Raw genomic sequence first — 14,069 nt, forward strand, 5'->3', positions numbered from 1 at the left:
TTTTCCATCTGGAACCAGAAGCTCCACTTGACTTTTCCGTATCCTCTAACAACATAGCCACAGTATGTATTAGCTATTTGTGATTCAACCTTGGGAAAACGTCCTATGGGCCCCTCTGCATGTGCTGAGCCTGCATGTTATGGGGTCGATGGAAGACCACCTCCCCTAGCGGTGCCTGCTCCTCCTAGTGCCGAGACACGCGGTGTGGGAACAAAAGGCATTATTCAGCGCCTGGAAGCAGAACAGTGGCATCTATGTTTTATAAACTATTTGAAGCTCGAGATTTTTAGGGGTCAGCAGCCTCCCCAACCCTTGTGTTCACTTTGCTGGCATCCCTTGGGCAGAACAGCTCCAACAGGATGGGTCTTTTTGAGACCTGGGGATGCCTGGGCTCCCAGAACTGACAGTTACTGTGCGCAGGGAAATCCTCAGTCGTGTACATTTGAGACCACATCTGGTGTGAAATGTATTTACTGTAAGCACCCCAACCACACTGAGGCAAGGTTTAAAAGCTACAATATTTTCAACTAAAACACCGTGGGTCACTCATCTGCTCTTTACAGTTTTGCCTTCCCAACACAGTTGATGGCTAAAATATTCATACATACATTTTCTTTCATAATCCTCCTCTTCCCCCCAGCCTGAATCTGAGGAGCAGGGAAAAGTAATATGCAGACCCAGAAATATTTGTTGTATTTGGATGTCTGACTACAGCTCCCATTTGTGGTATTGATGGATGATTGCAGGCAAAGAGCAGCAAACTGCTCACCAAAGTTAAAACCTGGCACCGAGTCTCCCTTTGCTTATTTTGGTATAAAGCAGGAATTTCTCCTCTCTGCTCAGTGAAGCTGTACCACAGGGGTAAATTAGAGGGGAGGCAACTCTTCTGTGTGCAACAAACAGCAGTGAGAAAAGAGAACCCTGCGGGAGGTGAATATGAATTAGGTAATTTGAGAAAAATAAAACAGCCTACAGGAATAAACTGATGTGGCTTGGTTAGAAATAAATAATAGGATCAGAACTGTCCTTACTTGGGATAGGACTATCAGGTCTAAAGCCTGTTGAATTCAAACACAAACTCCTGCTGCTTTCAACAACCTTTTGACTCACTGGGTCAGAAACCTAAAGAGCCTTTCCTGCTAATGTACCCTCCACTTGCACTGCTTTTTCCCCCACCCAGGGGTGGGCAGGATCTGCAGAACCTGAGCATGGATAAAGTGCCAGCTGCACTAACAGTTCTGACAAGTGAACCACAAGACAAACTGAAAAGTACAAAATCAGGAAACAGCAAAAGAATTTTAGCATAAAGAAGGTTAGGGGAAGACACAATGCGCTTGGGCAGCTCATCAGTGCAGCAGCCACAGGACACTTGCCACTGGAAGTGAAACAACTCCTGATTACAGAGGTGAGCCTGCTCTTTGACCATGAAGTACTGGGCACTGTCTCTTCCTCACCTCAGTACGGACTGCAAAATGATGATGGAATAGGCCTCAGTCTGCCTCCTTTAGCCCAGGGTTATGCTCACATTTTTGTTTTAGACATGGGTTAACTTCTCCAGTGTTTTAGTAGAAATGTCAAGATGAGTAGGGCACAGCTCCCCTAAGTACCTGTGTGACCTCTGTCAGGAGTCACCGCACACTTCTGGAGCCTGCGCTCCGGAACGAGCGATAGAGGCGGTCATAAAGCATCAGCACGGGAAGGCTTTTTTGGGTCTATAAACTGCAGTTTGGTTAGTCCCATTTTACAGAGGGGTCACTGAGGCAAAGGGAGTGTCTCTGCTCTGCCACAAATGGAGCCTCCAAGGAAGTCACAACTAAACACTGCTCTGGAAACACCCCTACTTTGTCTTTAGCTCAGCCTGCCTCCCAAAGATGGAGTTAAACAGTCAGTCAAGGCTTGCCTGCATTCATTTTCGGTCTGCTCTTAAATACCTTCTCCTCCAGAGTCAGGGCACAGAACGCCTCCAGCGCCATGACACACACACGGGCACTGGCATACAGGCTATTTACTGGAGAAAGTACTTTAACAAGAGGCAGAAGGAACTTTTCAGTGTTAACAGTCGCTTCTAGGCTCAGAGCAATGCTAGCCCGCCCTGTTCCTGCAAAGCTAACTGCAGGAGTCAGATCAGTGCCACTAAAATCAGAGGCAAGCTGGCTCTTAGTTCTAGGAAGCTGCCTCCTCTTCAACTCATCTTTCCCTCTTGCTAAACTGTATCCCCAGTAGTGCCTCCTGTTAAGGGTTGCACCGAACTGCACTATCAGCAAACCTTCAAGCCTTACAAAGAAAGAGAGAACATGAATTAGCTGAAATAAAAGACCTTGGCCAGATTGCTTTGTTGGATAAAGCACCTTTGTTGTAAGTATGTGGGAAAGGAGAGTCCAACCACAGCTCATCCAGATTCCTCAGACACACACACCCAGTGATATGTATTTGTGAATATTTTCCACATTTATATCTGCTAACCAAAGTAACCAGTTTTTACTTGTTTAATTACTGCTGAAGAAAGAGGAACTGTCAGAGCTTTAAGAGTTATGCCAACGCACAGGGTGGGTTCTCTCTGATTCATATGCTGCATGGCTACAGAAACCGAGACCCGGCACCAGGAATGCCAAGCAGTTAAAAGAGAGGCGAAAGCAGCCGGCCAGCTCCACCACATACTTTAATCTAACTATCTTGTTAAATTAATGTTATTCCTAACTTTCCCAGCAATTTAGCCCTGTATCAGCCATTTTATCAAAACACAAGGAAACAGGAAGCCCTCTGGAGGGTGAGCGCATGGGACCTAACCGACTGTGTTGTGCTAACGAAGACATGCTCCTCTTCTTTCTCAAGCCCAGTGAAGGAATGAAAGCCCTTCCAGCACTGGCTCTCTCTTTGGCTTCCTTGGTACACAAAGTTACCACGGGAAGCAGATTAAATAAATACATGGAAGTGTTTTCGAAATGGAAGAAATCCCCTGGGCCCTGCACACAAAAAGGCACGAAGGATTCTGTAGTGTAGTGGCTACCACGTTCTCCTGACACATAGAAGGACCCCATTTCTGGAGTACTGGGTACAGTGCTGGAGCCCCCAGCACAAGGACGACACAAAACTGTTGGAGCCAGTCCAGAGGAGGCCACCAAGATGCTCAGAGGGCTGCAGCAGCTCTGCTCTGAGGATGGGCTACAAGAGTTTGGGGCTCTGCAGCCTGGAGAAGAGGAGGCTTCAAGGAGACCTTGGAGTGGCCTTCCAGTATCTGAAGGGGGCCTAAAGGAAGGCTGGGGAGGGACTATTGACAAGGTCTTGTAATGACAGGAAGAGGAGGAATGGGTTTAAACTGGCAAAGGGGAGATTGATAGTGGATGTTAGGAAGAAGTTCTTTGCAGTGAGGGTGGTGAGACACTGGCACAGGTTGCCCAGGGAGGTTGTGGCTGCTCCCTCCCTGGCGGTGTTCAAGGCCAGGCTGGATGAGGCCTTGAGTGACCTGTTCTAGTGGGAGGTGTCCCTGCCTATGGCAGGAGGTTGGAACTGGCTGAGCTTTGAGGTCCCTTCCAACCTAAACCATTCTATGATTCTAAGGTGATCCATAAGCCTCTCTGAAAATCACCATCAGCACAAGAAAAAAAGCTCCCAAGTCCTCGCAGTCCAGAAAATCAACTAACTTGGTCCTGCCATTTCTACTGAAGACAAAAGCCAGTAGAAGAATAAAGTGAAGATGCCAGCTGCCTTCTCTGTGTCCTAAATCTCACAGGAAGAGTAGGAGATGGCACACAGCAAGAAAGAGAATTTGGGTTACTGTTCCATGGGCGCTGAGTGAATTAGTAGCAGAGTGGAGAATATGCTCTATTAAAGCCCCATAACACCATTAACATGACAACATCTGCACTGGCCCTGTGAGGACACACATCACAGGAGGTACACAGGGCAGCAGACACTGATAGGTGCACATGGAGGTGGTGTTTAGCTGTTAGCTGAGTTTGCAGGGTGGTCAGAAGCTGGAGACATCTGCTGACACTCACTGTTCCCATGCTTGTTGTCACTGGCCATTATCTGCCTGTGCTGGTTAACCTCTCTGCTCAGATTTTCCATCTGCAAAATGCAGAGAGTAATGTTTGCCTTCCCTGCAGAAAAGTTTTGAGAGGAGAGCGATGAGAGTGCTGCTTCTCACTGCAGCCTGGGTGGGAAGGGAGACAGATGCATAAAACGAGATGGAGATTTTGGTGTAGGATGGTCACTACGTCATGTGCTCTGGAATGAAGGACAGAGTGATGGTCAGGAAAAGGTAGACACTTCTTCTGGGACCTGCCAGTCTAAATGCCTGTCTAAACCTAGAGTCTTCACATCTAGAACCACACATCTGACACCCACATATAAGCCCTCCTGCAATTTACTCGTCACGGTACCCAAGACAGGCAAATTAACATAATTACAACCATCTCACACTTAGGAAAACTGGGACACAGCAGCTCGTTGTGACCAATAACCTTGCAGTTCAGACCTCTTTGTCTGGTAAGTGACTTGTCAGAAGACACTGACTCAAGCTGTGGTTTTCGAGCGTAGGAAACACCTTGAGATCAGCCAAGTGTCCCCAAGGTTATTCTGTGGTAAATCAGCATCGTCTTGAGTGAAATTACTCTGCTGAGATCACCTTAAAGACATAAGGGTTTCATTCTACAAGTCTTGCACCTTACAAGCTGAAGGAGACTGTCCAGACAGTGTCTGCACGCTGTGCTGACATGTATCTAGAATAACAGCTGAAGCTTCATACCCACGGCGTGAGGAGGAAGAAGGAGGATGGCACTCAGGTGTGTTTATTATGTCCTCAGACCGTATTGGTGGTGCCAGTGTGAGTTTTTCTGGGACCAAGTTCTTCTGCCCCTGCGAATGTAAAATGACTCCAATGGAGTCAATTATCCCAAGCCTTCCCTTTACCCATATAATTCAAGTCAAAATGATGTTGCCATGGTTGTGTTCACAACGAGTAAGTAAATGGCTGTGCTCAGCACAATATGGTTACTGCTGTGGCGATTGCAGCTTTGGGGGCTGCTCTAGTTACTGCTCGGGACAGAAGGGACGTGTATGGACAAACTCAGAGCTGAGGGCTGGGGAACACACAGCAACAAGTGAAGGCACTGACAAGATGACACTGGAGAAGCAGAACAAGTCTTGAGAGTGACTTTTGCTCCTACCCAGTCAAAAAGCTGCACTGTCAGTGGGGAGGAAAGATTAAGTAACCCTCATCACCAGAAAGGTCATCCCAGAGAAAATTCCTGTCTCGGGGGCTGCTGAGGAAAATGCAGTCCTGTTTCTGCCCTGAGCATATCAGGTTTTGAAGGTTTTCTGCAAGGCTTGAAACAATTTCCACTGCTAAATGTAAACAAGGCTTTCAGATAGTCCTGTGATGTTGGGATGTAAAGACCAACTGAGATCCGTTTACACAAGCAAAATGAATATTTAAATAAAAAGCAGCCACCATCAAAACTGTCTGAAAAAGCACGGGTTTGGTTAATGCAACATGCTGTGCTGCTGCCAGCACGGGCAGCTTCTGATCAGGACACGCCGCCCGCTCCTCCGGAGAGCGCGCAGGCAGGGTGGTCCTCCACGAGGGACGGGAAAGGGCTTAGTTAACATTACACATCTTTCATACACGCAGGCTGGTAAATGTAAGGCATTACAGCTGTGCAGTTTGTCACCCAAAACCCAGCTGAAAGGAGTCTAAATACAGGAGACTGGCAAGAACATGACCTGGCCGCTCTCAACACCTTTTATTCTCCCCCTTCCCAATAAAGCAACTCCTCTTGCATTTGTGCAGCCAGAACTACTTGGTCTTTGGAGACAGCAGTCAGATGGTAAAGTCAGGGGAAAAGTGGAGAGTGGGAAAATGCCATTGTAAGAGATTTATTATTTCCCCATAAACTACAGCCCCTTTATACTACACTCTGTTTATTTTGAAAGGAAAAAGCTTTGGCACTGGAAGAGGCACACTTCATATCACAAAGAGCAAAATCCGCTCTGGAGGCAGGAGCTGCTCTAAAAACCTCAGCTTCCCCTTTCTTTACAGATGCCTGTGGAAGTCAACTATCTGTACAGCAGGGAAGTGGCTGGCAAACCAAGCTGCCTTCACTGGGACAACATATTGCTTCTATTTAGGAAAGCATCCTCCACCAGTGCATGTTTAAACCCAGTGAGACTTGAGCACATACTTAAAGTCAAACATATGCTGAAGTCTTTTCCTGAAACAGATACATGTGAGCAAACGCATATCATCTGGAATATGGGATCTACCCTCTGGTTCATCCCCTCTTTTCCTCCTAGAATTTCTGGAATTAGAAATGCAAAAAACCCATCTAAGTTACCAGGGAGATGCCTGTTTAATTTATGTATGCAGCAGCTATAAACAACCTATTTCCATTTCATAAACTCAAGAGCTACAATATTCACCTTCCAGCTGAAAAGGTTGTTTAAGACCACTTGGGTTTGTACTGACCCATCCTTAAAAATTCGGCAGGTTGGAGACTGGGTGCCCCTCCAAGAGGAGAAGCAAAGTCACTGAGCCACAATACCTCACAGATTCTAATTCTAAGTAAACTGTTATCACAGCTATTATCCATCTTACTAAGTTTTTCACCATCAGCACTCTTTTCCACCCTGTGCAATGCAAGTGGAACAGGTCTAGGGGAAGTTGTCCCTGCCTCTATTGGGCAAATATTTGTACCAGATAGCCTACTGGACACCACCAACCATGAAAAGCCTTCTTCATTTTCTTTCTAAAATACCTAAATTGCTGGGGTCTAGCACCAAGTAATCAGTCCCAAAGACTAAACCCAAACAAGTAGGAAGTCCATGTTACAAAAACCTTTAGTGACACTAGTCTTGGGAGATGAGAGAAGTGAACCACAGCTACAACCTGCTCACCCTGAACAATCTTTACTATAGAAACTATAAAGAGAACATGTGCATTGAAATGTCTTGGAGGACACTTCCCAAACTGCTCTAGAAAATGCCAAGATTTAGGGATTCATTCAAAACACTAGCTAGAGAACAGAAGGAGCTATTGCAGACCAGAATTGCTCTGTGTCACTAGCAAGCAGCAGGGCAGTACTTTCTCTCAGACACAACAGTGCAAGCACAGGCTTCAGGGAGATCACAGAACTGGCATTTACGGGCACAGCGAGGACTGCACTCCCCTTACAGCCCCTACCTTTCTCTTTCTGATTCGGCGCTTTGAGCTCCGAGCAGAGGACGAGGTAAACTCAAAGTACCAGTGGGCAAGAGTTATACTTGGAAATCCTTGGGATTCTACAAGCCTTACTAAGCAGTGGTTGGTGCTCACTGGACAGAAGGTAGTACCTTAGTCAAAGGTTCTATGGAAAGACTGAGCTAAGAAATGCACAAACTAAAACTTTGGTCCTGTTCTTGCGAATGGCAGAACTTGACATGGAAGAACAAAAATGCAGGGGCTGCCCTAAGCACCTCTGTGAGGAACTGGGAGGCTCTGATTCTTCAGAGACTGATGCACATGCTTAACACCACACCCTTTGAGAGCCCACTGATTTCAACTTCCTTAAAGGAATAAAACAGGCTAAAACCTTTCTTTCATGAGCGAGTGAGGCCAACACAAAATGCATTGCAATTTTCTTCTAACAAATGTCCTTATTTCTATCATGGTGCTTAATAGAACCATTAGCTTTTGAGCTGCGTGCATCTCATTTCCATAGTTCATAAGCCAGAGATATTTATCACCTCGCATTTAGTTGACTTTTTTCACAGTGCTATTTCAGAAAACTAAACTTGAAACATAGTTTCTACAATAAAATCTTCCCCTCTGGATAGTGTATTTAAAAGAACAAAAGAAGAAAATAGTCTGATTCTTAAATGTGCTGAGACTGCTGTCGCTACTAAATGAATCAACTAATTGCACGTTGAAAAACATTCTTATAAGGAAGATATCCAAATGCTATCCTCTCTTACTCTGCCCTGAGAATGGGTAATGTTAGCTTTCTGCAACATTAGCTGCTCTGAAACAGTAATGTAAATTGGTAAAACCAATCCAAACTGACCTGATTTCCTCATTCAGTTAATTTTTTTTTTTCTAAAGGCTGGATATTTTTTTCTGCCTTCCCCCCCCACCTTAGGCTCATGAAAGACACCAAACAGTGACATGGGTGATGTGGTGAAAGCGCAGAAAGGTTAAAAAGAAAAAAGCATCTCCTGAAGTCAAAGAGTAGGGGAAGTGGTCACTCTGCGAGGTCATTTTCTTGTGAGACTCTGTGACAGCTGGAGAAAATTAACCAAAATATCTGCATTCCAGAGAGGTATAAAAAGAAAAAGGAAAGGGAGGGGAAGGGTCAGATGTCTTGTGGAAACCTGTAGGAACAGCAATGGCATTTTCTATCTGGGCTCACTCAATCTGGTTTCCTGACAAAATCCTGCAAGAAGAGGAGGAGACTTTTAAAAGCCTCAGAGGGCAGCCAGGCAGCGTCCCTAAAGTTAGCAGGACATTCATTAAACTTGAGCAGATTAGCTGCATTGGATCCTTTCTCTGGTGCTGGCACAGGGACCACACAGAAATCCCCTTCCTAGCGCTTTATTGCCGTTTAAAGCTGTACGGATCAGCCGCGCTTGCAGAGCGGAGGGAGCAGGGAGACAGCAGTAACACCAAGGTATTCAGGTGGATCCTTTGGTTTCTGTGCTAATCAATTTGCAACAAAGTATGCAGGGAATGACAAATTCGGTTCTGCACTACTTCTGAACCCCCAACACTGATTTTGTTTTGCAATAAAAATAAACTCAACATTTTCAAAACGAATCTGCCTTACTCTAAAAACCTCCTCCAAGTTTCCCTCTCAGGTGACTATTTAAACTCATTCAGAACCAAACTTTGAAGTCCAAATCCTGTCAAAATAAATGAGGTATTTTGCAAAACGTTTTCACTCTGCTAAAGCTGAATATTAATTGAAACCATGCCTACCTCCTTCAGAACACTTTCATTCCCATGGAAGTTCTGCGCTGTTTGGATGACTCTGCAAAAGGGGAAAAAACCCAAAACAACAGTCAGTCTCTTTGAGCTGAAGAAGCCTGCTACTGAGATTTCAAGCAATGCCAGGAGAAATCAATTGATGCATACAGGATTCCAAGGCAACAAAATGCTGCCCATCCTCAGAAGCTCCTTCAGTGTGACAGGCAGAAGGATACAGGCATGACTCAGTAGTTGAACTGCACAAGTAGAAGCAGGGATGCACATTAAAGGGACTCAAAAGCAGGTATGTTTTCTTTTTCCAGGCTCCCAGCCATTGAGGTAAAGATTTCAAAGCAGCACAGCTGCCACTGGAGTTGAATTTTCTATATCCATGACCTCCCACTGCAAGACAGAGAGCCAGATTTTCCTTGGGAAATCCATAGCTTTCTGGCGAAGCTGAGCCTTTCCAAAAGTCAGGTGCTGAGGTGTGAAGGCTTTCTAACAACACTCAAAAGACAGAAAGAGACATGCTGCATGCAGTTGAAGGCACTGCAAAAACCTGTGCCAGGTTATCTAGAAGGGGAGTAGCAAATCCTTCCTATCTGCAGCAAGGCTGCATCCTATGCAGCATGAGAGGAACTGGATGTTCCCCGTCACAAGAGATTTGACGTTTGCTATGTCAAGGATAAAACAGCAAAACTTTGAATTAACAAAAGCTGCACTCTTGAAGAATGCTGCAGAAGGGTTTCATCTGGTCTCCAAAACCTAACTCAGCATCACCACATCCTCCCTCCTGCAAAACACCACCAGTGTCTTTTCCTCCCAGCTTGGCCATTTTGTTTGGAGTCTCTGTCCACAGTTATGACACTGTCACTGCTCTTCAGTGAGCCTAATTTTCTCAGGCAGTTTATCTATTCTGTGGAGCAAAAAGCAAACAGTATCTGATTAATGGAGGCACAGACGTTTATTATTTTTCCCTAAATATTTATTTTCACTTCCTCATTCTCTCCTTTCCTTTGTCCTTCAGAAGACAAATGGTTGTAAAGGAAGTGAAAGAGCTTCAAACAGAGTAAAAATGAAAGGATGTGGAAATTTGCATTACTAACCCCATGTAATGCAAGCCCTATGCTGTATCATTTTGGAATCTGATATAGATATTGCCCAGGTACATTAAACATAACCAACAGACAATGGTTTCAAATAAATGTGTCCACATAAGAGCAGACTGAAAGAGTTGGGGCTGTTCAGTCTGGAGAAGAGAAGGCTCCCAGGTGACCTTATTGTGGCCTTCCAGTATCTGAAGGGGGCCTACAAAAGAGCTAGGGAGGGACTTTTTATGCTATCAAGGAGTGACAGGACTGGGGGGAACAGGGCAAAGCTGGAGGTGGGTAGCTTCAGAGCGGACGCGAGGAGGAAGTTCTTCATCCTGAGAGTGGTGAGAGTCTGGAATGGGTTGCCCAGGGAGGTGGTTGAGGCCCCAACCCTGGAGGCGTTTAAGGTCAGGCTGGATGAGGCTCTGGCCAGCCTGATGTAGGGTAGGGTGTCCCTGCCCATGGCAGGGGGGTTGGAACTGGCTGATCCTTGTGGTCTCTTCCAACCCTAACCAATTCTATGACTCTAAGCCCAAGAGGTCCAAAACGGCCCCCAAAGTTAACCCATCCAAACCTCAGCTACCTATGAAGCATGTTGCATTACCTTCCCTTTTAAAGAGTGCTTATAATTCTTTCACTTTTCTTTTAGTTTGTTGGGTTTTTTTCCCACAGAGCAGGAGGAGTATTTTGAAGTGTCACTGGAAATCTTGTTGCCAGACAAGTGCTGCTTGTTTTACCTCACTGAGACGCAAAGAGCTTTGGACGATCTATTGAGCTTCTTACCTGAACCAAAACACTGAACTTCTTTCAAGTGTTACTCATGTGCCTGTCTTGGTCAGACACCTTTTTTTTTAAATCCATTTGTGCCTCTAGGCATCCCTAAACCTCTCCCCACACTGAGGATTTTCTTGACCTGGTCATGACTATGCTTATTCCTGCCATGAGTGTGCCAAGTTTGCCAGAGCAGCTTCCCAAGGTACTCTAACCACTTGTTGCTGTTCTTAAGGAAGGAAAAAGAAAACAATGGCTAAGAAGCCTACCAGCACTTGCCACGTTTCTCTCTCAGTATTTTTACTGTGGTTAATCTGATTAATTTTTAGAAGGCAAATATTGAAATAGGTCTATTGACATCCTATTATCTGTGGTTGTTTATATGTAGAGGACAAATCACATCCTCCACCCAAAGCCGAAATAAACAGGTCTCGTGCAGGCAAGCCCCAAACTGCATTTCTCACCACAGGCTGCAGAGCTCTTTCATGCTGATTACTGCACTTGAGGGATGCTTTTTAGCAAAGATGTTGTGTTTCACTTAGCTTTAGGTGCAGTTGGTGGCTTTCAGCCTTGACTACACCAGTTTCAGCTTCACAGTACTTTACTTCTACATTCTTTATTGATAAGAGGGGAAAGACTCAACAGTGTGTGCTAGTTTGAAGCTAGCTAGAACGTTTTGGTGAGAAGAACTAGATTACAGGCTATGAAAGGGAAACAATGGTGATGTCTACTTCACTCATAGGCTTGCTGAGAGGTATAAGAGCAAGAATCCAAACACAGATAAGGGAGTTGCTCTCTGTCCAGGCTGTGGACTGCATTTCTCTCTGATTAATCCACCTGCTTCCTAACCCCCTGGCCAACCTCCCCATTCTTCCTTGGGCACAAAGCAACATCCAGGGTAAGGTAGAGAGGGGAAGGAGAATGGGGAAGGGCAGTTGGGAGCCCCTCTTGGGGACTCAGGTTTCTGGGAGGGCTGCTGTGTTTCTGTATTACCTTTTACCTTGTATATTTCTGTATATAACTGCATATATATATAGTAAATATCTGCTTGTACATTGTGCTAAGCTGTAAATATAAAGCTTCATTCAATTTCCAGAGCTGGCTGAGTCTAGTCTGGGTGGTTTCCAAAGTGTGTGTGTGGCAGGGGGACACAGGTAACACCCAAACCATCACACAGTGTTATACAAAGATATCTGGCCTGTTTATCTATCTTAATCTGGAGACCACTAACTGTGAAAGCACTGTCAGAGGCTGGATAACCTGACTGCTAAGGCATCATTCAAGGCACTGTGTTCCAACTAGGCCATCTTAATTAGATGCATGCAGAAAGCCTTCACACCTTTTCAGTAAGGTATACAGCATCTTCCCACCAGGTGTTTAAAGACACAAATAATTCTTTAAACACAAAACCAAGTGACAGAGTAACTTGCTGACCAGTCTCCTCATGCTTCACTGAACTCTGCATTTCCAACCACACCAAGTGTTTCTCAAACAAAAAGATCTCATTCTGGAAACTGAAACAAACATACAAATAGAAGCTATCAATGATTATCACACGGGGTGATGTTCTGGCATTTGCTTCAGGTAAGGGCTTTCCTCAAACTCCTGTTTTTCCTGCATGATAACAATCCTTCAAATTATTTTCTGCCACGAGGAAGACGAGTAGGTTCCGACTGGTTTCGTTCCAGGGATCAGTCTCTGTTGCTCTGCGTACACAGCACACTGGAAATGTTCCCATTAACAATTTACACCCACTTGCTGGCCATAAATGAGTCTCAAGGTTCAAGGCAGTGGATTGTAAAACTGCTGACTTCATTGCTGGAGCGTTGAAGAGAAGAGACTGGATGAGACAGAGCAAGTCCTAAATGCCTTCCATAATTAACAAACATGGCAAGACAAGTTATGGAAAACAAAGGAAGACTGGAGAGATTTATGCTTGAAGTCTGGCACTTTTGAAAGCCTCTCCAACTACCAAAGTCTCTTTTGATCTACATTAATTGAAAGCACTTAAAATTCAATCACACATTTATGGCCACATGTTTAAATCTGACTCCCAATCTTGCATCTGTAGCCCACTGGCCAGGCTGGAATGTCTTCCTCCTGCATCCAGCTTACAAAGCATACAAGCCTAATGACAGTCGTCTCTAGTTCCAGCTGTAGAGTTTCATTCTTGTGGCTTCCAAAGTCCCTAAATTCAGCCCTAAGTAGTATCCACAATGATAATCATCACTTTATCTCTGGTGGTTCATGACAAGAACCACTCATGGAAATGATAAGCTATCTCTGGAGAAAGACACTTGTTCTGGTTTGGTTCCTTAGGGCAGTAAGAGAACAGGATTCAACTGCGTATGATCCACTGCTTTGTGAGCCTGAGACAGAGAGAGCAGCACCTCTGCTTTTTTGTTCAGAGGTAGGAGAGCAATGGGAAGGAGCTCTCAGCTTGGAGTGGCAGGTGGCTACCAGAATCAAACCACCATGCACGTGTCTATGAAGGCAGAGAAGTCATCTCTCCTTTGACAAGGTAGGGGAAAGAAGGAAGTGAAGGAGCCACCTGTATTCCCGAGGAGGTTCTTGGACTGCAACCTGCAATGCAAACCTCATGCACCACTAGACAACAGTACTGCATCTAACAGCACGAACCTAGCAAATCAGAGAACTGCCTACATCTGCTATTCAGCACAAACAGTGCCTGCAGGAGCAACATTCCAGCCCAGCTTGGAATCTTTTCATAAGCCAAACCACTTGTGGATATTATATCCAAGATTCATGGACCCTACCCTTTTAGTTCCACCTCAAACAGCAAAAGATAAAGAAATTCTGCCTGAATGTTTCATTATCTTATGTATGAGGAAGAGCTGTGTTAAAGGGTTGCACCATTGTACTGTCTTGACTAATAGCTTGTGTGACATGCATAAGGGAGACCAGATATTTGCACCCCTTATGTTTAAGGATTTCTTTTGCCCAAGGACAAGTTGTACAACCCATTAACATGAATCGTGTCTGAGCTGATGAGGGAAAAAAAGGAAACACTGAATCCAGACCTTCAATATTTTATTGGTGCTTCTGAACTTTTATTAGCTGTACTTGTTTCCATAAAATCAATTTAATAAGGGGAGCAGTGTTTTGGTAATGCATCAAAAGCAGTTCTTCTCTTCAAAGGGCATCTTTTTCACTCAATCTCTTCTCTAAAGACAGTGACATTAGTTTTGTAAATTAATAAACAGGCCAGCATCTGAGGACTGCATGAAGCCTCCATCACCCCTTATTGT

General features: G+C 44.9%; 1 protein-coding gene across 1 annotated transcript in view; it reads right to left on the minus strand.

Moving 5' to 3' along the window:
* Positions 1 to 14,069, minus strand: part of LOC135185876 (uncharacterized) — a 223,689-nt gene that overhangs the window by 92,624 nt on the left and 116,996 nt on the right. The window contains exon 5 of the mRNA XM_064163035.1: positions 8,951 to 9,002. The gene's annotated coding sequence lies outside the window, so the exon portion shown is untranslated. The remainder of the gene's footprint in view (positions 1 to 8,950; positions 9,003 to 14,069) is intronic.

The sequence above is a fragment of the Pogoniulus pusillus genome, chromosome 24 (genome assembly GCF_015220805.1).
Source record: "Pogoniulus pusillus isolate bPogPus1 chromosome 24, bPogPus1.pri, whole genome shotgun sequence".
Lineage (NCBI taxonomy): Eukaryota > Metazoa > Chordata > Aves > Piciformes > Lybiidae > Pogoniulus > Pogoniulus pusillus.